Genomic DNA, 25,170 nt, shown 5'->3' on the forward strand with positions numbered 1-25,170 from the left:
CATCTTGCTTCCACTTTTACCTTTTAAGTACAAGCATCTAATCTAAGTAAAAGTAGTAAAAATTGGTGAAATTACCACTTCAGTCAAAGTAACAAAAATCTCTTACAAAGTAACAAAAATCTCTTACTTTAAGGGCTCCTTTTACAAAGCCACGCTAGGGCTTTAATGCATGGAATAGCGTGCACTAAATTGCCACGTGCACTATCTGCTACCACCTCCTTTTGAGAAGGCGGTAGATTTTCGGCTAGCATGCATTATAGCGCATGCTAATCCGGTGCTTGCGCTAAACCGCTTAGTGCACCTTCGTAAAAGGACCCCTAAGTGTTGATGATCAAAAAGTTTTTCTATATAGAGTTATTGTACTTAACTATTGAGAGAGTATTATTTTGCATTGTGATCATTAAAATGAAAACAGTATTATATTTAATATGAAATTGTTTCTAAATTAGAGAGAAATTGCTGAAAAAAATTATATTTGCTTATAAAATAAGGTGCTAATTTATTCATTTTTGTATTTGTTAACTCTGGATGATATACAAGGGGGGTGCTAAAAAGTTCTCAGCCTAAGAAGAGAATGACGTGGATATTGTTCAATCAATGATCTGAAACAATGTCAAAACATGGAATTTTGTTTCTGCAAATTGGCACTTGAAATAAAATAACACTTCAGCTATAGTAGTAAACACCCACCCAGACATGTCAAAACATTGAATTTCATTTCTGGAGCTACCTAGAAGAAGCTGGCAGAAACATTGGCCTGCATGATACCACATGGGAGGGTGGGGGGATGCAATAACAAAGTGTAGGCAAGCGGTTAGATGAGGTTGGAAGGCAAAAGTAGAGCTGGAGTTGGCAACTAAGGTATGATAGAAGATGATTGGAGGGTAGGGAAGGAAAGAGGAGGAACAGGTAGGGGGGTGTGGAATTTGGTGGGTGGGAACACAGTTGAGGGGATTGAAGTTGAAGGACAGACAGAGAAATTTCCCACCCTTGCACCCTGGGTTTACTGTCCGTTGTTGGGGTTGTATGGTTCAGAAGTAGGGTAAGCAGGTTTCAGGCTGTGGGGTGGATGAGTCTCTGGCTTGGTCGCAGCTGCTTAGATGGAGGGCCAGAAAGTGTGTAGGACCTTCAGAGCTGGCTGTAATTTTAAGTGGGGTGATATGACTTGACAATACTGTTAAGTCACAACTGTACATGAAAGAAAAGTTATGTTACAAAGTTTGAGAGCTAGTTTTGATACTGAGCAGCTCTATTCTGTCGTGAAGTTGCTTGGGGGGGGGGGTTAAGAATTATATAATTCAATAAGTTGCATTTACAGTTCTGAGTGTTGTATTTAATGATGTTGTAAATTAATAAAGCCTTGGCCAAATATCTTGCCAAAAGAAGTAATGAGTAATTGGAATTATTTAATAGGAGGTGAAGAAAGGTTGAATGTGATCAATGATGGCAGAGGTATGAATACCAATGTTATGCAAATTGGCACTTAATGAAACACAACATTTTTCAGCTACAGTGTCAAAATAATACTTAGAATTTAGAAGTTGGTTGGGTTGAGAACTTTTCAGTACACTCCTGTAGATATGGTCCAATAATAAACTCATTTGTCAACTTTGTAGGCTAGAAGGAGTTCAAGCTGAGAAAGTGGTGAAGGAAAAGAACTCGGGCCTATAAGTCTCGTTACTCAAGACTGTGAACACAGTCAAATCAAATTAACGTTAATGCCAAATGCAGCTATTTTCTTGTTAAGTTATTCCATTATGCTTATTGTTTTATAAAAAATACAAGCTGTCCTTGAGATATTATAAATCATTTATAAAATATTGTAATTTTTCAAATAAGCAAAAAGACCTCCTTCTGAGAGCTTTTAGAGGCATGTTGATTTACATGACTGACTGAGCTCTGATTTTTTATTACACTGTAACCACTGAACTGGAAAAAAAACAAAACAGAAAAAACTGCAGAGTTTGGTTCATTGAGATTTTTTTTCCCTGAATGAAACTAAATGGTTTTAGCAGTATTTTTTTTTTTTAAACAGAACTTTAAAAATAAGTTATAGAAAACTGTTTTAACCTTTCATTCACATATAACTGTGCAAAGCTAATAGGCAATGAATGAAAGAAACAAAATGGGTCCATACAGGGACAGATGTGAGCGGATGGTATTTCTACATGGGAAAGAAGTTTGGAGACAGAATAATTTAATATCTCACACATCATTTCCAGTTGCAGCATATAATTCTTTGAAATCCCTTGATGAAAAGCAGAAAAAACAATCTTCATTCATCTACTTGAATCTACTGTGAAAAGTGAAACTACTTAGTAGAGAGACTCCATAAATTCCATTGATCTCATGTTTATTCAATGTCAGGATATGAACAGTATATAATAAAGGATATGCAGTTGTTATATCATGCTCCCCTCCCTGCCACACAGGGAAAACTTTTTGCTCCCCTCCCTGCCACACAGGGAAAACTTTTTCCACTTCATCAGAACTTTCCTAAAGTGTTATGGGGTGCCCTCAACCAGTTGGCATTTTAGGATATCCACAAGCAATATGCAGAAGCTAAATGCCCATATGCTGTCTCACTGGAATAGGCCATTCTCCTGAAAAGTAAACGGTGGAGGCAGACACGATCAAGCTGAAGAGGTCTTTAAAAATCTTTATCAAGGTAGGCTAAAATACTGCCCAACATGCCATATTTTGTTGTATAAGGGCTGCTTCAGAGACTTCATTTTTACCTCGTGCTGTCAGTAAAATTCACCACCATAAAGCATTGCAGAATATTCTGGCACAATAAGTATAAATAAAAAAATATTGAATTCTGCTATTACACTAGCATTAATCCACAACACCAAACCCATTAGCACACTAATCACAGAACCATGTTATCATATAAGAACATAAGAATAGCTTTACTGGGTCAGACCAATGGTCTATCAAGCCAAGTTGCCCGTTCTCACGGCGGCCAATCCAGGTCCCTAGTACCTAGCCAAAACCCAAAGAGTAGCAACATTCCATGCTACTGATTCAGGGCAAGCAGTGGCTTCTTCCCCCATGTCTCTCTCAATAACAGACTATGGACTTTTCCTCCAGGAACTTGTCCAAACCTTTCTTAAAACCAGTTACATTATCCGCTCTTACCACAACCTCTGGCAATGCGTTCCAGAGCATAACTATTCTCTGAGTGAAAAAAAATTTCCTCCTATTGGTTTAAAAGTATTTCCCTGTAACTTTATCAAGTGTTCCCTAGTCTTTGTAATTTTTGACGGAGTGAAAAATCGATCCACTTGTACCCGGTTCTACTCCACTCAGGATTTTGTAGACTTCAATCATATCTCCCCTCAGCCATCTCTTTTCCAAGCTGAAGAGCCCTAACCTTTTTAGTCTTTCCTCATATGAGGAGTTCCATCCCTTTTATCATCTTGGTCGTTCTTCTTTAAACCTTTTCTAGCACCACTATATCTTTCTTGAGATAAAGAGACCAGAATTGAAAGCAGTACTCCAAATGAGGTCGCACCATGGAGCTTGCCTAATCACTGAAAAAACATACGATTGCTCAAAGATTGTCTTAAGATCATTTTTTTAATGAGAAAAGAAATTAATCTTCTGACAGAATGGGTAACTCATTCTACAGCTTAGGACCTATTACTCGAAACAGATTTTGATGTATCTTTTGTCTAATTAAACAGGAAGAAGGAATCTTAAGTTAAGTCCTGATTAGAAGAGCATAGTGCTTGCTGATAGGTTGATAAGAGTTGCAGACTTGAAGCAATAATGGATAAAATCATTTTTTGAAGTACAGTACTTTAAAACCACACAAAAATTGGTAGCCAGTGAATGTTTTTCAGAATAAATGTAATATGAATATTTAGATATTTGAACTAATATTCTGGCCAATTGTAGAGTTTTAAACAATTTTTCAGCAAACCCAATAAAATAATCAAAGCACTTAAAGATTAAGGCCTCCTTTTATCAATCTGCGGTAGAGCATTTTAGCACTGCCCGGTGAGGTAAATGCTCCAATGTTCTGAATAACTTCCAGATGACCGCACTTCCCTGGATAACATAACAAATTTTTATTTATATATCACAAAAGTGTTTTGGTTCTATCTAGTTTACAAAAGATTGGCTGACCATAGTCAGTGAGCTACAATAGATAGAACATTTTTTAACTTGTTGATGGCATAGTTTCATATCAATATGCTACTTTGGAGAGATTACAAGAATATTAAGAACAGATGATTTTTTAATAGCTTTCTAAAATATATATTTGAAGTTGATATTCTAACTGTTTGGTCCAGTTCAGGATCCTTGGAAGCGGCTTGGTATGATAAGAGTCAGTTAATGAATCTTTTCTGAATAAAGCCTTTGAGTGAAGGGAAGGTAAAAAATGATTGAGAATGTGTGGAGTGGCTTGGAGATGAGAACAAGAACTGAGCAGTTAATTAGTTAGGCAGTAGGCCATGTAGGGCTTTGTAGAAGAGGCATCCAAACTTGGAGAACCCTTCCCTCGATAGGAAGCCAATGTAGTTTTTGGTAGAATGGAATTAAAGTGGTTAAATTTTTTCAGTGGTTAAAGATTTTCAGTGGTTAAAGATTAGTCTTACTGCAGTGTTTTGGATGATTCTTAGGGCTCCTTTTACTAAGGTGCACTAGCGTTTTTAGCGAACACTACATTGTCATGTGCGCTAACCCCGTGCTATGCGCTACAAACTAACACCAGCTCAATGGAGGAGGAGGGGCGGGAACGCGGCGCAGGAAGCAGTGCCTAAGCAGCGCAGGGATAGCTGACGTCGCGATCCTGCTGCGGCTGCTTCATAGGTGGTGCAGGAAGGTCAGTGGGGCGAGCGGTCCTTCGGGGGGGGGGTGGGGACTGAACGGCAAGGCCGGGAGCATAGGTAGTGCTGCTTCATAGGTGGTGCGGGGAGGCCAGGGGGGTGAGCGGTCCTTCAGGGTGGGGCGGGTGGGCAGGCAGGCAGGCATTCAAGGGGGAGGGGGTGACAGGCAGGCAGGCCTTCAAGGGGGGGGGGACAGGCCTTCGGGGGGGTGTGCAGACCTTCAAGGGGAAGGGACAGGCCTTCAAGGGGGGGGCAGGCAGGCCTTCAAGGGGGGACAGGTCTACAAGGGGGGACAGGTCTACAAGGGGGTGGACAGGCCTACAAGGGGGTGGGACAGGCCTTCAGGGGGGGTGCAGGCCTTCAAGGGGGGGGACAGGCCTTCAAGGGGGGGACAGGCAGGCAGGCCTACAAGGGGGGACAGGCCTACAAGGGGGTGGGACAGGCCTTCAAGGGGTGGACAGGCCTTCAGGGGGGTGCAGGCCTTTGGGGGGGGTGCAGACCTTCAGGGGGGGACAGGCCTTCAAGGGGGGGACAGGCAGGCAGGTCTTCAAGGTGGGGAGACAGGCCTACAAGGGGGAGGGACAGGCCTTCAAGGGGGGGACAGGCCTACAAGGGGGTGGGACAGGCCTTCAAGGGGGGTGCAGGCCTTCAAAGGGGGACAGGCAGACCTTTAAGGGGGGACAGGCCTTTGGGGGGGGACCCTGGTTTAGAAGTACATGGAGGGAAAGGGGGTGTTCAAAGAGACGTGCATATGCCAAACTTTGGGGGGGGGGGATGAAGAAATAATGGGTCTGAAAATAGAGGAGAGGGAGAGAAATGATGGACCATGAGATTTAGGGAGGGAAGGAACTGAAAGGGAGAGAAATTGGACACAAGGGATGGTGTGGAGGAGGGATAGAGATACTGGATAGGAGGGTAATTGGGAAAAGAAAGGAAGAGATGGTGGACTCTGGGGTGGTGGGGAAGGAGGGAGAGATGCCGGATGAAAGGGTAGTTAAGAAAAGGTGGATCTGTGGAGGGAGATTAAAAAAAGGAAAGATACCAGACTTCCTGGGGAGGGAAGGGAAATGGAAAGGGAGGACAGAGTTGGCAGATGGATGGTTAGCACGCAGAAAGAAGAAAGATGGAGACCCTGGCAAGCAAGTTATCAGAAGAAAACCAGAGCCTTGGACCAACAAGATTTGAAATATAACCAGCCAACAAAAGGTAGAAAAATTAATTTTATTTTCTGTTTTGTGATTATAATATGTCAGATTTGAAATGTGTATCCTGACAGAGCTGGTGTTGGACTGCAAACGTGAGCTAGGATTTAACAGAGAGAGGAAAAGTCCTTTTTGTTTCTTTATTTTATTTACACCACAGCGCCAGTGTGGTTAGGAGAAGCCAAAGGGGGTGAAAAAGCTATAAAACCCACCAGGAGCTTTGAAAAAAATCACCCAACTGGGCAGGAAAATCGAATTGAAAAACCAATTCAATAGGCTGAATCGAATCGAAATTTTTTTTCCTGAATCTGGCAGCATTAGTTTGAGCTACTGTCTTAGACTTTAGGACCTGGGATTGGGGAGAGATGGCATCCTCAGTACTTTATAATGCAAGTGAAACGAGGATTTGGTCAGACTTTTGAAGGGTCTGCAGAAAAAAAATATTGTATAGGCCGGGGACATGAAACAGCAGGAAATGGGAACTTTTCTTCCTTCTATTTTTGTGAATGGAAAGGCTGAGGATGTCAGAGAGTTCAGTTAAAATATGTGCTTTATAAGAAAATATAATAATGTGTTTTATAAAGTTTATAGCATAGCTGGCCTACCCAGTGAGGTGTTTCTAGTGGTGGTGGTGGCAGCGTGTCAATGTGTTGAGAGGAAGAGGTGGTCTGGGAAATTCTGCTGAGCAAACTCCGGGCCCATTTCCACCCCCCAGTTAGTCCACTCCACTCAATTGGTTCACACACTGAGTGGGTCTTTGGGTGTTTTGTTGGGATCTCTTCCAGTGGTTTATCAGTATCTCCTTCTGGTCCAAGGAAGGAAACTTTGTTATCCTTAGCATTGACCTATAGAATATGTTTGTAACAGCGCTGCTTGTGTGGCATTAGGCTATGTAGTGATCGAAAGAAAAAAACAGACCTTTGCACATTTTTGCACTATATGGTGGGTGTATGAGGAGATTCACATTTCCTGCACAGCTAAGTCCATGTGAAGTTACCTTGTGCTGTATTTGACATCTAGCAAGGTCTCTGTTTGAAAGGAAAGATCTAAACTTAAAAATGAAGTGGCCAGAAGTTATGGTAAAAGCAGATAGTGTAGCTGGTTTTAAGAAAGATTTGGACAAATTCCTGGAGGAAAAGTCCATAATCTGTTATTAAGACATGGGGGAAGTGTCTGCTTGCCCTGGATCGGTAGCATGGAATGTTGCTACTCTTTGGGTTTTGACCAGGTATTAGTGTCCTGGATTGGCTACCATGAGAATGGGCTACTGGGCATGATGGACCATTGGTCTGACCCAGTTAGGCTATTCTTATGTTATGTTCTCATCTGTAGGGGCCTTTGTTTTCACTTCTTATTTTAATGTATTTTTTTTCTGGGAACTTATCAGTGTTTTTTATAATGGGAACAAAAATGGAAGAGAATTAATGTGTGTGGGATGAGGGGGTAACTAATTTCTTCAGCTAAATAATTCAATCCACTTCAAACAGACATAGGAGAACTCACGCACCATTCACACACCCTCCAACCAAAAACGTCAAAAGAAAAAAACTGTTCGACAACCTCCTAGCCATTCGAGCTGCAACACTCGACCCCCAACCCTACAACCAATTGACATCGACCACATACTGCAAAACCTTCAAAAAGAAATAAAAACCCTTCTATTCAAAAAACACATAAAACCGAACTAACACAATCAGAACTGTCCCAAGCATCACCTGCAACTACTCCATATGTACTTCTGATGTCATGACAATTCAGACATAATTTATGTTATGTTATGTTTGGAATATAAGAAAATTTTCACTGCCTGTTTCTATTCTGACCATTTATTCCATTTCATGGTCATTACAAAAAATATTTTTTTACATGGGGGGGTGTCAAAAAATGATGGGCCCCGGGTGCCACATACCCTAGGTACGCCACTGGACATCTATCCTTCTATGGTGGATAAGACTGAATCTATTCTTTAGTGTCAGGGAGGACAATAGTAATGTTGTCAGCGTAGCTATAATGGGTAACATTTAAGCTTTTTAGATGAGCTCCCAGGGAGGATAGATAGACATTGAAGAAAAGGGGCAATAGAGGGGAGCCTTGAAGAACACCACATTTGCTGGTCCATTGTCAGATAGGGTTTCTCCAGACTGTACTTGGTAGCTATGACATTTTAAGAATCCTTGGAACCATCAGAGGACATTTCCTGATAATCCAAAGGAGTCTAAGCAAAGCAGCAGTAAGTCGTGGTCCACTAGATCAAATGCATTGCTGAGGTCCAATTGTACCACTAGTGCATTTATAGCTTCACTCAGTAAGTCAGGAGTGTCAATGTCCCTCCTCGAGGGCCACAATTCAGTTGGGTTTTCAGGATTTCCCCAATGAATATTCACGAGATCTATTTACATGCACTGCTTTCATTGTATGATAATAGATCTCATGCATATTCATTGGGGAAATCATGAAAACCCGACGGATTGCGGCCCTCGAGGAGGGACTTTGACATCCCTGCAGTAAGTCATACATGTCATTCAGGAGGGAGGTGATTACAGTTTCTGTGCTGAATGATGGTCTAAAGCCCAATTGGGAATCATGGAGTAGGTAAAACTGTTCTAGGTGGTTCATTAGTTTGGATTGACTTAGTCCTTCCATTAATTTTATTAAGAGAAGAGTTAGGGCAATGGGTCTGTAGTTATAAATCTAAGTAGTTTGTTTCTTCATGTCTTTCAAAATATTCAGTGATGGAGCCCAAATATGGCCTGGCATTAAATATCCAGGATTAATTCAGCCGATGGTGATTAATGACTTAAGATGGACTTGGGAAAATCCAGTGCTTATTCCTAGGATAAGCAGCATCAAATCTATTTACTCTTGGGATCTTGCCAGGTATTTGTGATCTGGGTTGGCCACTGTTGGAAACAGGAAACTGGACTTGATGGACCTTTGGTCTGTCCCAGTACGGCAACTCTTATTATGTAAAAATATAAAGAAATTAGGTTATAACGTCCTCAGAACTAAAACATTGATTGAACAAGATCTTTAATTTTATCATATACTGACTTGACATTTGTCCCCAAATATGGTATTTTATGCCCATATAATGTATGGTTCTGCACAGGCAAAAATTAGTCAAGATTCAGTTAAATATATCTTCATTGAATGGGACTTCAAGTTGCAAGTCAGTGTTTGTGGACATACCTTATAGTTAATCTCAGATTGAAAAATAAAATATTCTTCCACCCAAAGTGTACAAGTTTCTTGGTTACTACTCTTTCTTTGTTGCCCCTGGTTTATATAATACGGTACCTTTATTTTTCTGCTATATATTTCTATATGGGTCTTTACTAGGTCACAACCAATATAGAAAAATCAATTTAAATCTTTATGTTTTAGTTTCTAGTTTTAGCAGGTTTCAATCAGATGTGCTTCAGAGCCCAAAGTGAATAATATTTTAGTTTGGTCCCTCCTCTGATATGTAATAACTTGCTTTAGAGAGATTCTCTCATTTAAATGCACTTGAACATTTCAATACATATTCTTTCAATTTACATTCAAATGAAGTAGCTGTTCCACAGCTTTCCAGATTTTAGTACTTTCTTCACTATAATAACTTGATATCTCTTCTGCTTTTATGACATCTAATAAAGTGACATCTTATCTTTCAACTCCTGACCATCCAAATCCAGGAAGTTAACAGTACAGTCATGAGTCCTTAAGACTCAATGTGTGACAGAAATCTTAATTATTTTCATAAGTCTAGATCATATTAAGTGTGTCTGTATAATACATTTTGCCAATATCCACAAACTGATGTTTTCAATAACAGAACCTACACATATGAGGTTTAAAATGCACTTAAATAATGATAATGTTATTGAGAGGAGAATGAAAGTGCAAAGTCTTATTAAATTTAAAAACTAAACACAAAACAAGGAAATTATATAAGATTTTATGCCAGCTTGTTCCATATTATAAGTGCACACAATAGAGAAAATGGGAGTAAAAAATTAAGGATGTCAAAAGAAAATAGAAAACTAGAATAAAGAATTAACGGCTCCTTTTTCAAAGCCGCAGTAGTGATTCCCATAAGGCAAACATGACACGGTTCATTCAGTTTCTATGGGCTGTGTTGTATTTGCCATGCCAGAACTCACTACCACAGCTTTGTAAAAGTAGTCCTAAACAGCAGACAACTGAATTTTAACATTAGGAATCGCCACATCTTCACTTTGGAAGAAACTCATAAACCTCAATTATACAGTTATAACCACTCAACTAGAAGACTTTCCATTAATTCCTCTAAAGTGTTTTGGATCTGTAAATGCATATCTAATACTATTATTTTATCAGGCACTTCAAGGGTAATGTTAAAAAGTTCAGAGTCTTAAGTTAAAACCTACTGGTGCATATGAGGGGCATTCAATATTTATCTACCTCAGTAGGAAAGAAGAGTTTTAAGAATTATTTTTTTTTTCAGCATAGTCAGTCCCACGAAAGCTTCATACACTTCATTCACTTTTCCTGCAAGGACTTTAACCCCTTTGAAAATAATTCTTATGTTTGACCTTCAAACAAGGACGTCATGGCTTCATCACTTGAAAACTAATGTCTACAGAGAAATTTCTTCAAAACTTGGAACAGGAAATAATCCGAGGGAGCCAGGTAGGGTGGATGTTCAGTTGCTGAAACCCACATTCTCAGATGGCAAACCGTGATTTTCATGACATGTGCACTGTTGCATTGTCAAGAAGAAGCAGCACGCCTGCTGTGAGTTTTCTTTGTCTTTTCTCCTTGATTGACTCCCACAAAGCAATCATTGTGCTAGCATAACTTTCCCTGATTATGGCTGTCTTGTGTGGCATGAACTCCAAAAGCAAAAGTCCTTCATCATTCCAGAAGACAATTGCCATGACTGCCTGCAGAATTTTCTGTCTTGCACTTTTTTGGGGTGGGGGGGGATGACTTGTGCTTCCACTGCATTGACTCCATTTTGGACTTAGGATCTCTGTGCTAGACCCAAGTGTCATCTCCAGTCACCAAACAATGAAAAAAAATTCACTTTGTCTTCACGGATCATCTCCAAGTTCTCCTGACAACATTGGAGCCTCATGGCCTTCTGACATGGTGTCAGCATTCTTGGAACTCATGTTGCACTAACCTTGGACATGCCCAACTTTTCATGAATTATTTTTCAATCTGTACCTGCGGAGAAGCCCATTGCTTCATCTATTTGGGAAACAATACATCAAGCAAAATTAAATCCTCAATTTTCTTGCACATTTCTGTGAAAGTTGTTTCCATAGGCCATCCAGTGTGAGGGTCAACTTCAATGGATTATCTATCTCGCTTAAACTGCTTGCTCAAAAATTTTACTTTGTAGGATAATGGGGCAGACTCACCATAAACTGCAGTCAATCATTCATGGATCTTCTTTGGGGTTTTTTCCTTTCTTTCGTGTGAAATGTTATCACTAAACGGTGCTCCAAATCTAGGTTTCTTACTTGGATTCTCTTAGAAAGATAGATCATATTGAGCCATAGCTGTGCATGAGTAACCTTGAGACATGTCACAACATGCACAGACTTGTTTCAACATGTTTGCTACATTCTTTCATACTCAGGTAGATAAATTATTGAACATCCCTCATAACACAAACCTTGATAAATACTCAAAATTTATGACTCAAAGAAATAATTCTTATGCCCCTCCCCCTAAAATGTGAAGGGAAGTTCTTTAATTAGGTGTCTGCATTTACTTGCCCCTTACACACAAATATGTATAGACAAATATAAGTGTAAATTTACCTGTGAAAATGCCAGCAGCATACATAGTAACATAGTAACATATTAACATAGTAGATGATGGCAGATAAAGACCCGAATGGTCCATCTAGTATGCCCAACTTATTCAATCTAAAAAAAATTGTTGTTTTGTTTTCTTTTTCTTCTCCTTAGCTATTTCTGGGCAAGAATCCATAGCTCTGCCCGGACTGTGATTAGGTTCCAACTACTGAAGTCTCCTTCAAAGCTCACTCCAGCCCATCTACACCATCCCAGCCATCGAAGCCCTCCCCAGCCCATCCTCAATCAAAAGGCCATATACAGACACAGACCGTGCATGTCTGCCCAGTACTGGTCTTAGTTGTTCAATATTTACTATTATTTTCTGATTCTAGATCCTCTGTGTTCATCCCATGATTTTTTTTACTCAGTCACCGTTTTCCTCTCCACCACCTCTCTCTGGAGCGCATTCCAGGCATCCACCATCCTTTCAGTAAAAAATAATTTCCTTACATTGCTCTTGAGTCTTCCACACCTCAGCCTCAAATTATGCCCTCTGGTTTTACCATTTTCCTTTCTCTTGAAAAGATTTTGTTCTATGTTAATACCTTTCAAGTACTTAAACGTCTGAATCATATCTCCTCTGTCCCTCCTTTTCTCTAAGGTATGCATATTCAGGGCTTCCAGTCTCTCCTCATATGTCTTTTGTAGCAAACCTCCTATCATTTTCGTTGCCCTCCTTTAGACTACTTCAAACTTTTTTGTGGCCTTCGCCAAATATGGTTTCCGGAACAGAACACAATACTCTAAGTGGGGCCTCACCAACGACCCATACAGGGGCATCAACACCTTTGTTCTTCTAATGGTTATGCCTCTCTTTATACAGCCCATCATCCTTCTGGCAGCAGCCACTGCCTTGTCGCACTGTTTTCTTGCCTTTAGATCTTCGGATACTATCACCCCAAGGTCCCTCTCCCCATCCATGCATATCAGCCTCTCTCCTCCCAGCATATACGTCTCCTTCCGATTATTAATCCCCAAATGCATTACAGTACTCTGCATTTCTTTGCATTGAATTTTAGTTGCCAGATATTAGACCATTCCATTAACTTTTGTAGGTCCTTTTTCATATTTTCTACACTCTCCTTGGTGTCTACTCTGTTACAAATCTTGGTATCATCCACAAAAAGGCAAACTTTTCCTTCTAACCCTTCAGCAATGATACTCACAAACATAATGAACAGGATCGGCCCCCAGCACCAAATCCTGATGGACTCCAATACTCACCTTTCCTGTCTGTCCGTTAACCAATTTCTAATCCAGTTCTCCACTTTAGGTCCTAACTTTAGCCCTTCAAGTTTGTTCAGGAGCTTCCTATGAGGAACCGTGTCAAAGGCTTTGCTGAAATCTAAGTAAATTAAATCTAGCCTATATCCTCGATCCAGTTCTCTGGTCACCCAATCAAAAAAATTCAATCAGGTTTGTTTGGCACGATTTATCTTTAGTAAAGCCATGTTGCCTTGGATCCTGTAACCCATTAGATTCTAGGAAGTTCACTATTCTTTCTTTCAGCAACACTTCCATTATTTTTCCAACAACCGAAGTGAGGTTTATCGGCCTGTAGTTTCCCGCTTCATCCCTTTGACCACTTTTGTGCATAGGGACCACATCCGCTCTTCTTCAGTCCCCAGGAACCACTCCCTCTCCAGAGATTTGTTGAACAAGTCTTTAATAGGACCTGCCAGAACCTCTCTGAGCTCCCTCAGTATCCTGGGATGGATCCCGTCCAGTCCCATCGCTTTGTCCACCTTCAGTTTTTAAGTTGTTCATAAACACTTTCCTCCGTGAACGGTGTAGAATCTACTACATTTTCTAGTGTAACTTTGCCAGACAATCTCGGTCGGCCCTTCTCCAGGTTTTTCTTCTAAGAACACAGAACAGAAGTATTTGTTTAACACGTTTGCTTTTTCTTCATCATTCTCCACATATTGGTTCCTAGCATCTTTTAGTTTAGCAATTCCATTTTTCATTTTCCTTCTTTCACTGATATAACTGAAAGAAATTTTGTCTCCCTTTTTTAGATTTTTAGTCATTTGCTCTTCCGCCTGCACTTTCGTCAGGCGTATCTCCCTCTTGGCTTCTTGCAGTTTCACCCGGTAGTCCTTTCTGTACTCTTCATCTTGATTTTTTTTTTTAATTTCAGGAACACCAACTCTTTTTCCTTTATTTTCTCCGATACTTGTTTAGAGAACCACATCTTGTTTTTATTTATTTTCTTCACATAAAGTTCTGTGGCCATTTTTATAGCTCCTTTCAGCTGTTTTTCCATTTCTCTTATGTCCTCCCATCATAACAGCTCATTCTTCAGGTACTCTCCCATTTTATTAAAGTCTGTACGTTTGAAATCTAGGACTTTAGTATCATGCGGCCGCTCTCCACTTTAGCCGTTACATCAAACCAAACCGTTTGATGATCGCTACTTCCCAGGTGAGCATCCACTCATACATTAGATATATTTTCTCCATTTATGAGGACCAGATACAATATTGCTTTTTCCCTCATGAGTTCCATCACCATTTGTCTGAGCAGAGCCTCTTGAAAGGCATCCACAATCTCCCTACTTCATTCCGATTCTGCAGACAGAATTTTCCAGTCCGCATCCGGCAGGTTGAAATCTCCCAACACCTCTTTCTTTCCAAACTTTTAGATATCCACAATCAGATCTTTATCAATTTGCTGCGATTGAGTTGGAGGTCTGTAGACTACACCAACGTAGATAGAAGTTCCATCTTCTCTTTTCAGAGCGATCCATATCGCTTCTTCCTCTCCCCAGGTCCCTTGCATTTCAGTTGCTTGAATATCAATCCTTACATAGAGAGCTACTCCTCCACCTTTTTGACCATCTCTGTCCTTTCTAAAAAGATCATATCCCGGTATGTTTGCATTCCATCCATGGGATTCACTGAACCACGTCTCTGTGATAGCAACAATATCTAGGTCTCCCTCTAACATCAGGGCTTGCAGATTATAAACTTTATTGCTTAGACTAAGAGCATTTGTGGTCATCACTTTTCAGCTATTTTTCAGTGGTGATCTTTTTTGTATAGTTTTTTGTTACATTTCACTTCCTGTTGTAACGCTAAAAAGTGAATTGCTAATATTGTTTGTGTTGCAATCTTTACTACCACCACATCTTGTCTTTTGCCGGGGTGGTCTCTATAATTGTCCTTCATACATACGCCACCCCCACATTCTAGTTTAAATGCCTAGAAACTTAAGCAATATTTTCTAATGGCTCATATAAGTGGCATACCCTCTAATTCTATAACTTGTGCGTCTAAATTTAAGCTTAGCATACAAATTTATGCATGAAATTTAAGGACTATGGTTAATTGTGGTGCAACTTTATTTAATAATTGACTTATAATTGGAGTTAATTGGTTTTAATCTGCGTTAACTGGCACACTTTGTAGTTGGGCATGCATTTGCCCTTAGTTGATATTGTAGAAGTTGTGCACACACACCGTCATGCACAACTTCTAGGTGGGCATGGAGGAGCAAGACGCATGGGCGGATCAGGGTCTTAGCATATAGAATACATGCAGAGAATACTACATAAGAAAATAAGAACATAAGAATAGCCTTATTGGGTCAGACCAATGGTCCATCTAGCCCAGTAGCCCATCTTCAGTGGCATCATTCCATGGCTTGCACCATATCCGACTCAATAAGAGACCATGGACTTTTCCTCCAGGAAATTGTCCAAACCTTTCTTAAAACTTAATCATGAGCATAGCAACATAGTAAACAACAGCAGATAAAGCCCTGAATGGTCCAACCAGTCTGCCCAACAGGTACACATATAATAAATTCATGATTAAATTAAATGTCTTTTTTTCTTTGATATTTATGGCCCATAGACCATAAAAGTCTGCCCAGTACTGTCCTTAGCTTCCAATTAGTAGAGTTGCTGTTGAAGCTTACTCCAGCCTAGTTTCAAGTTTCAAGTTTTATTAATTTTTAATATACTGACCGTCGACGTGCATCTAGCCGGTTTACAATGCTTAAAAAAATTAGAGGTTAAAAAAAAAATAACATAAGAACATAAGAACATAAGAAGTTGCCTCCGCTGAGGCAGACCAGAGGTCCATCTCGCCCAGCGGTCCGCTCCCGCGGCGGCCCATCAGGCCCATTGCCTGAGCAATGGTCCCAGACTATCCCTATAACCTACCGCTACTCTTATCTGTACCCTTCAATTCCTTTATCCTCTAGGAACCTATCCAAACCTTCTTTGAAGCCTTGTAACGTGCTCCGGCCTATCACAGCCTCCGGAAGCGCGTTCCATGTGTCCACCACCCTCTGGGTGAAAAAGAACTTTCTGGCATTTGTTTTAAACCTGTCTCCTTTTAATTTTTCCGAGTGCCCCCTTGTACTTGTGGTTCCCCGTAATCTGAAAAATCTGTCCCTGTCTACTTTTTCTATACCCTTCAGGATCTTGAAGGTTTCTATCATGTCTCCTCTAAGTCTCCGCTTTTCCAGGGAGAACAGCCCCAGCTTTTTCAGTCTGTCAGTATATGAGAGGTTTTCCATACCTCTTATCAGTTTAGTTGCTCTTCTCTGGACTCCCTCAAGTACCGCCATGTCCTTTTTGAGGTACAGCGACCAATATTGGACACAGTACTCCAGATGCGGTCGCACCATTGCACGATACAGTGGCAGGATGACCTCCTTTGTCCTGGTCGTGATACCCTTCTTAATGATACCCAACATTTTGTTTGCTTTTCTTGAGGCTGTGGCGCACTGTGCCGACGCCTTTAAAGACGTGTCCACCATCACTCCCAGGTCTCTTTCAAGGTTACTTACCCCTAGCAGTGATCCTCCCATTTTGTAGCTGAACATCGGGTTCTTTTTCCCTACATGCATGACCTTGCATTTCCCTACATTAAAGTTCATTTGCCATTTTTTGGCCCATTCTTCTAGCGTCGTTAGGTCCCTTTGCAGATCTTCGCAGTCTTCCATGGTTTCAACCCTGCGGTAGAGTTTGGTGTCATCCGCAAATTTAATAACTTCGCAATTTGTTCCCGCCTCCAGGTCATTAATAAATATATTGAACAGGAGCGGTCCCAGCACCGACCCCTGCGGAACTCCGCTCGTGACCCCATGCCAGTCTGAGTAATGGCCCTTCACTCCAACCCTCTGTTTCCTGTCTGCCAGCCAGTTTTTGATCCATCGGTGGACCTCCCCTTGCACCCCGTGTCTCCACAGCTTTTTAAGCAGTCTTTCGTGCGGTACCTTGTCAAAGGCTTTTTGAAAGTCAAGGTAAATGATGTCAATGGATTCCCCTTTATCCACCTGTCTGTTTACCCCCTCAAAGAAGTACAATAAGTTTGTGAGGCATGACCTACCCTTGCAGAAGCCGTGCTGGCTCGACTTTAGCTGTCCATTGTTTTCTATGTGTTCACAGATACTGTCCTTAATCAGTGCTTCCATCATTTTTCCCGGGACCGAGGTCAAGCTCACCGGCCTGTAGTTCCCTGGGTCCCCCCTTGAACCCTTCTTGAAGATGGGTGTGACATTTGCAATTTTCCAATCCTCCGGGATCTCTCCAGTTTTTAAGGATAGGTTACATATTTGGCGAAGTGGCTCTGCTATTACGTTCCTTAGTTCCTTGAGTACCCTTGGGTGAATGCCGTCCGGACCTGGCGATTTGTCGCTCTTTAGTCTGTCTATCTGCCTGAGGACATCCTCTTGGCTTACCTCTAGTTGGACCAGCTTTTCATCCCGATCCCCATTTACGATGTCCTCCGGTTCCGGAATATTGGATGTATCCTCCCTCGTGAAGACTGACGTGAAGAACTTATTTAACCTGTCTGCTATCTCTTTTTCCTCTTTTACCACTCCTTTTTTGTCTCCATCATCCAATGGCCCCACTTCTTCCCTTGCCGGTTGCTTCCCCTTCACATATCTGAAGAACGATTTGAAGTTTGTTGCTTCCCCCGCCAGTCTCTCCTCATATTCCCTTTTAGCTTTTTTAACCACACGGTGACACTCCCTTTGGTGTTCTTTGTGTTCCTTTTGGTTGTCCTTTGTTTGGTCCTTTTTCCATTTTTTGAACGATGCTTTCTTGTCACTTATCGCCTTATTCACTGCAGTTGTTATCCACGCTGGGTTTTTTGTTCGGTTTTTTTTTGCACCCCTTCCTGAATCTGGGGATGTACAGGTTCTGTGCCTCTTGCACCGTGCCCTTGAGTAGGGACCAGGCTTTTTCTACAGACTCCATCTTCCTTTCGCTACCATTGAGTTTCTTTCCCACCAGTTTCCTCATGCCATCATAATTCCCTTTTTTGTAGTTGAGTGCTGTCGCTGTGGATCTTTTCACCTTTGATGGTCCAATTTCCAGCTTGCACTGGATCATGTTGTGATCGCTGTTTCCTAGGGGTTCTAGTACCGCCACCTCCTTTGCAGGTCCCCCTAGCCCACTGAGGATTAGGTCGAGAGTTGCATCCCCCCGTGTTGGTTCCGTGACCAGCTGTTCCATGAAACAGTCCCTCGTGGTTTCCAGGAATTTGGTCTCCCTTGTGCAGTTTGAGTGTCCAATACTCCAGTCTATCCCAGGGTAGTTGAAGTCTCCCATCACCATCACGCTTCCGCTTTTGCATATCTGCCTCAGCTCAGCCTCCAGGTCCTGGTCGAGTGCTTCCGTTTGTCCAGGTGGGCGATAGTACAGGCCCAATTTTATGTCTGCTCCAGCTCCTCCAGGTAGCTTAATCCATAGTGATTCCAAGTCGTCCGCCCTTACTGTTGTTTCTATCCTGGTTGAAGGTATGGAGTCCTTTATATAAAGCGCTATTCCTCCACCCTTCTTGTGTGTCCTGTCCCTCCTGTAGAGTTTGTACCCTGGTATGGCCACATCCCATTTGTTGTCGTCAGTCCACCACGTTTCTGTGACTCCTATTATGTCCAGGTCCTTTGTACTGGCTATGACTTCTAGTTCTCCCATTTTGGCTCTTAGGCTCCTAGCATTAGTGTATAGGCAATTTAAGTCCTGGTTGTTTGCCTTCTCCGCTGGTTTTCCTCGTGGTTTGGCGCCCCTGCCAACCTCCTCATTGGTTGCCAGCCCCGGAGCTTTGTTGTGTTCAGCCCCATCCTGCGGTGTGTCTATGTTGTCCTCAGCCTGCTCCCCCATGTTTGGATGACCCTCTGGCTCCTGTTGCTCTCTCTTAATTCTGCTTGCTAGGTTCGTTTGTGCATTGGCTCCCTGCATTGCGTCCTTGTGTCCTTTTCCCAAAAGTTCCCTCTCAGTCCCGAGCCCTCTTTTACAAATTTCTGGTTCAGTATCCTTGTTTGATACTTTGGTCCGATGTGTCGAGGTCAGGTCGACTGTCGGCTTTCCCCTTCTCCTCAGTTTAAAGCCAAGTCTATGCTGCTCTGGATGTTGCGTGCCAGCAACCTCGTCCCAGCCGGTGGGGGAAGAGTGAACATTAAAAGACAATTTACAAATACAAACTTGGACTTGAGGGGAAAGAGGGGAAGGGGGAGTCGATAAATACATATTAAAAACAAAATTAAAAGAACAGGGAAGAGGGGGGATATAACATAAGGAGTGGGGGTTGCTTTTTAAAAGCAGTTGATGATCAATTTTACTAGCTGTTGGCGGGGAAGTATTTAAAGGCTGCAATATGCATCTTGAAATAAGAACGTTTTTAGTTTTATCTTGAATTTATCGAGGAAATTTTCAAGGCGGAGTTGAGGTGGCATAGCGTTCCATAAAGTTGGAGCGACTACGGGGAAGTTAGTTTTCCTGGTGTAGTAGAATTCTTTGAAGGAAGGGATGGTCAACTAACTAAACCATCCCAAAATACTGGAGTTCCTGTTGCAGCCCATCCTAAATTGAACAATCATATATAGGACATAGAGTATGCAAGTTTGCATAGTACTAGTCTTAGTTCTTCAATTTATACTCATTGTTTTCTGATTAGAGATCCGCTATGTTCATCCCACACTTCTTTGAATTCTGTCGTCATTTTCTAAAAAGTTAGATCATATTTAGTGTGAGCCTATGAGGAAGCATCAGCGGCAAACAACTCCATGAACTTGATATCGCTGATATCTGGAGTGCCGCTTCTGATGGCTCTAAAACACTAACCTCCTCTCTTCTATTAAACTGCGCTAGCAGTTTTTAGCACAGAGAGCCGCACTGAATGACCCGTGCTGCTCCTGACGCTCATAGGAACTCTATGAGCATCGGGAGCAGCACAAGCCATTCAGCATGGCTCCTCGCATTAGAAACTGCTAGCGCAGTTTAATAGAAGAGGCCCTAAATGTAAGACTTGGAGTATATTTCACTGCAATGCTGTAATTGGTATAAAATTTATTCAATCAATTGTGAGGTTGGTATACCTTTGTTGGAAACCTGCGATATAGCTAACCTCAAAATTTAAAATCTACTCAGCTGGTTTAAGAAAACTACCTTTTTTAAAAGCAGAGCATATTCTTCCTGTCTTACCAAATCCCTATTAAATACAATAGTCTTTCCTTCCCAATTCTATCCAGTAGACTTCCATCTTTCCTGTTTAACTTTGTAGTTCAATATTTCTCACAGAGAACTCTTCGTTCCATCACATTAATACTCATTGACTGTTCCTTCTTTCAGTCAGCGATTTCTCGATGTCCATAGAAATTCTTCTTTTTCAGTCATGGCCCCCATTCTTTGGAACTCTTCTCTTCTACCTTTACAAATAAAAGCTCATTTCTAAAATTTAAGGCTCAATTAAAAGCTTATAATTTTTCATGGGCATTTTTTTCATAGCCTTATTTTCACTCTTCACTCAAATGAATGTTTTTAATCACTGAACAAGAATATTTTACCCTAATATCCCTAGTGTTTCTTTCCTCACCCTTTTCTTGTTTCACCTTTTGATTTTATTGTAAAGCATTCCCCATTGTTTCCTTCCATATGTTCTTGTGACATCTGTAATGTTATTGTCAGTCTTCCAGTTTTTTGTTACCCTTCCTACTTTTTCTTTTTATTGTACGCCATTTAGATTTTAACCTTAGTTTTAAAATTGGTGGTATATCAAATAAATTAAAATTCAACGCAAAGTTCAAGTTCAGTTGCCAGATATTAGACCATTCTTCTAACTTTTACAGATCCTATTTCATGTTTTCCACTCACTCTGGTTTGTCCACTCTGTTACAAATCTTGGTATCATTAGCAAAAAGGCAAAACCTTACCTTCTAACCCTTTGGCAATGTCGCTCACAAACATATTGAACAGAAACGTCCCGACACCAATCCTTAAGGCAATCCACTGCTCACCTTTTTTTCCTCCAAGCAAATTTCATTAACCACCACCCTGTGGCGTCTCTCCATCAACTAACCCAGTTCACCGCTTTAGGTCCTAATTTCAGCCCGTCAAGTTTATTCAAGTGTCTCCTATAAGGAACCATATCAAAGGCTTTGCTGAAATCCAAGTAAGTTACATCTAGACACATTCTCTATTCAATTCTCTGGTCACCCAGCCAAAGAATCCAATCAGATTTGTTTGGTATGATTTACCTATAGTAAAATCATGTTGCCTCAGATCTTATAACCCAATAGATTCTAGGAATTTCACTATCTTTTCCTTCAGCAACACTTCCAGTATTTATTTCCCAATAAGCGAAGTGAGGCTTATCAGCCTGTAGTTTCCCGCTTCATCTCTGTGACCACTTTTGTGAAGAGGGACCATATCCACTCTTCTCCAATCCCAGGCTTTGACATGGCTTAAGTGCTTATGCCTGAAGTTAGGCAGAGAAATGCAAACTTAGGCTAGTATTCTATAACAACAGTCCTGTGTAGAATTGGCATTTAGCACACATCATTCCAGTGCCTAATTTTTGGTGGATTTTTCTGAAGCTACACTATGGTGCATAAATATATGGGGTGTTTACTAGGTGGACAGAAGATGAACAGACCTCCACACACCATAGGAGGAACAAAGAAGTGGAAATGATAAACAAGGCCACTCTCAATAAGAGAGTGGTTGCTTTAGTCTTCTGATCACTGTAAATTAAAACAGCAGCTTGGGATCTAGAATATTAACATGATTGTGATGTTGTTGATTCTAGAACTCGTTTTGATCTTTTCTCAGAGACACATGGTCTGTGTTGAGTCAGAGAAATTCTCAATAAAGAGACAAGCTGGCTAGTGCACTAATACAAGTGGTAGACAATCTATGAAAAAAAAGGGAGAAAACTTTAGGTATGATGAAAGAGAACCAACTAATACAATATACAATGGAAAGTTGAAAAGAGGCTACAGCAAAGAAAAATTCTATACAGCAAGTACAAAAGTTACTGTTATCTATTATGAGGCAGTAAGGTCAAAAAGCTATGGAAGATTCAGAATCACTATTCCAGTCTAGGCTTCATCCAATGATATCACCATTCATGAGAACTCCTATCTCACTTGTCCTCCAAGAATGAAAGCGTAAATTGAAAGTAAACATGTGTATGAAAAATGATTTGATTGACAAGAGAATTTTCTGTGTTATGTTGCTGAAAGGGGTTTAATAATTACCTACATTTAAACTACTAGTTAGGAATGGATGCATTCATTCCATTTAAAGTTGCCTTAGAAACTGCAGTCTAAATATAATCAAAGCTGACAGATAGGTCCACCTTTTATGATAATGTGCCATGCTTCTTTATTAATCTGACCTTTTTGAAAGAAATGAGAAATCTAATACTGCCCTACCATAATTGTTAGTGGCAGACGTTTTAGTAATCCGTAATTTGCATTTCACTTTAATATCTGTTCCCAGTTATGATGTAAATGTTAACAGGATCTGACACTATTATTAGCGAGCTTGAAATCTAAAGCAATAGCAAGAGTGCATTCTTAGAGTGAGTAAAGTATGGCCTTAATGAATAATGAAACACAAACTCTTATGATTTTATAACTATTGAACAAAATGAACTGCTTCAGTAGGAAACTGATCTATGTTCTAGTATCTTAATCCTAACATAAATGACACCACATGCACAGCCCATGAAAACTTAATACAAGATGTGACTTAGGATATTATTATGCATACATAGAACTACTTTATAATATTCACTCATATTTGGGAGTTAATTTGCATGTGAAAGACCATGAGCTGTTAGTACCTGGCTATAACTAGCAGTTACTGCATTCGCATAACACTCAGATTGCACTAGCTGAGGCATACAGTATGTCGTGGTGGCTAGGAAAGCAGATATAACATTAGGAATTATTAGGAAAGGAATGAAAAACAAAAATAAGAATGTTTTAAAGTCTTTGTATTGCTCCATGCTGCAACCACATCTTCAATACTGTGGGCAATTCTAGTTACCACATCTCAAAAGATGTGGAGGGCCATTTTCAATAAGACGTCTTAAGTTCTACTTTGGATATTTCCCACAAAACATCCAAAGTCAGAGGCGGAGAAACAGCCATTTTAAAAAACAGCAATACCGCAAAACAATTTTTTAAAAATTTTTTTAACATCACCTAGTTAAACGTCTTGGTTAACAGGACGTCCAACTTTAGTTGCCATTTTCGACCACAAAACTGTCTAAGTTCAAAACAGCCTAATGCAGACCATTTGGACGTAGGAAGAGTCAGCATTGTAATTGACTGGCCACATAGACATACCAATAGAGCAGTGAGACACAGAGGCACTGCTGTGAATTTCACATAAAGGGTGCCAGAAGTACATCTCACCATAACCTTCTTCTAATGTATAGTGAGCCTTCCAAAACTCCACCAAAATCTACTACACCCACCTGTCTACCATCCCAATAGCCCTTATGGCTAAAGGTGGCACCTATTTAAGAACATAACATAAGAACATAAGAACATAAGAACATAAGCAGTGCCTCCGCCGGGTCAGACCACAGGTCCATCCCACCCAGCAGTCCGCTCCCGCGGCGGCCCAAAACAGGTCAAGACCTGTCTGAATCATCAGAAGGGGCTCCCTTGCCACCTTGGTTTCCCATTTAAGTCCTGCCTTCCTATCAAAGTCCTAGCCCTCCGGTCTTGCACATGCACGACCAGGTTAGTTTATACTCATTACCTGATTTACTTCCTATACTTGTGTTACATCCCAGCTCCTCCCTCAGTATCCCACGATCCCTTTATCCCTCAGGAATCCATCCAATCCCTGTTTGAATCCTTGTACCGTATTCTGCCTGATCACTTCCTCCGGTAGCGCATTCCAAGTGTCCACGACCCTTTGGGTGAAAAAAAACTTCCTTGCATTTGTTTTGAACCTGTCTCCCTTCAGTTTCTCAGAATGTCCCCTTGTATTTGCTGTCCCCTTCAGTCTAAAGAATCTGTCCCTATCCACCTTCTCTATGCCCCTCATGATCTTGAAGGTCTCTATCATATCTCCCCTGAGCCTCCTTTTCTCCAGAGAGAAGAGCCCCAGCCTATCCAGCCTCTCGGCGTATGAACAGTGTTCCAGCCCTCTTACCAATTTCGTTGCTCTCCTTTGGACTCTCTCAAGTACCGCCATGTCCTTCTTGAGGTGCGGCGACCAATACTGAACGCAGTATTCCAGATGTGGACGCACCATCGCTCGATAGAATGGCATGATGACTTCCCGTGTTCTGGTTGCTATGCCCTTCTTTATGATGCCCAGCATCCTGTTGGCTTTTTTCGAGGCTGCTGCGCACTGTGCAGATGGCAGTAGAGTAGAGTTTTGGTGGCCTTACACTTTCCACCAGAAATATAGTAGAGTAGCTTATGGACCTGGGTCCTCCTATGACTCAATAGGTTACTTAAGACACCTGTGTGATGCTCTGCAGCTCTCCCTTCATATTCACATTTTTGGGATTCGCAAATTTGGTTATTCGCAAGTCTCCAAACAAGCAGTCTCCCTCCTGCCTTCATAAATTACCTTTAAAGCCCTGGTGGTGTAGTGGTAAAGCGGGATAGGAACAATCTTCCTACACTCATGCCCTGTGCAGATCCGCTATCATAAATGGCTGCCTCAAGTTTCTATGTCAGTCTCGTGAGTGCCCGTGATTTTGCAAAACCAATGCGGCAGTAGCGTAGGAAGATCGTTCCTACCCCGTTTCACTGCTAGACCAGCAGGGCTTTAAAGGTAAGTTGTGAAGATGTCCAGGAGACAGTCATGGTGGAGGCCCTAAAGTTATTCGCGATTTAATATTCACGAGGAGACCTGTACTAGGATTTCCCATACCAGTTGCTGCTGTTCTAAAGACAGGTATGTAGTGTTTAATTTACATTTTTAGGGGGTGGGACGGGGTCATTACTTAATCCCTTCAGTAGCCATCTGGTCAGTTTGGGTATTTTTTTAGTATTTAAGATGCTTTTAAAACAGGTCTAGCT

At 41.2% G+C, this 25,170-nt stretch overlaps 1 protein-coding gene across 4 annotated transcripts in view; it reads right to left on the reverse strand.

Annotated features, from left to right (window-relative positions):
• FSTL5 (follistatin like 5) overlaps positions 1-25,170 on the reverse strand; it is an 865,201-nt gene that overhangs the window by 699,979 nt on the left and 140,052 nt on the right. The gene's annotated exons all lie outside the window — the stretch shown is intronic.

This window comes from Geotrypetes seraphini, chromosome 1 (genome assembly GCF_902459505.1).
Source record: "Geotrypetes seraphini chromosome 1, aGeoSer1.1, whole genome shotgun sequence".
In the NCBI taxonomy this organism is placed as follows: domain Eukaryota; kingdom Metazoa; phylum Chordata; class Amphibia; order Gymnophiona; family Dermophiidae; genus Geotrypetes; species Geotrypetes seraphini.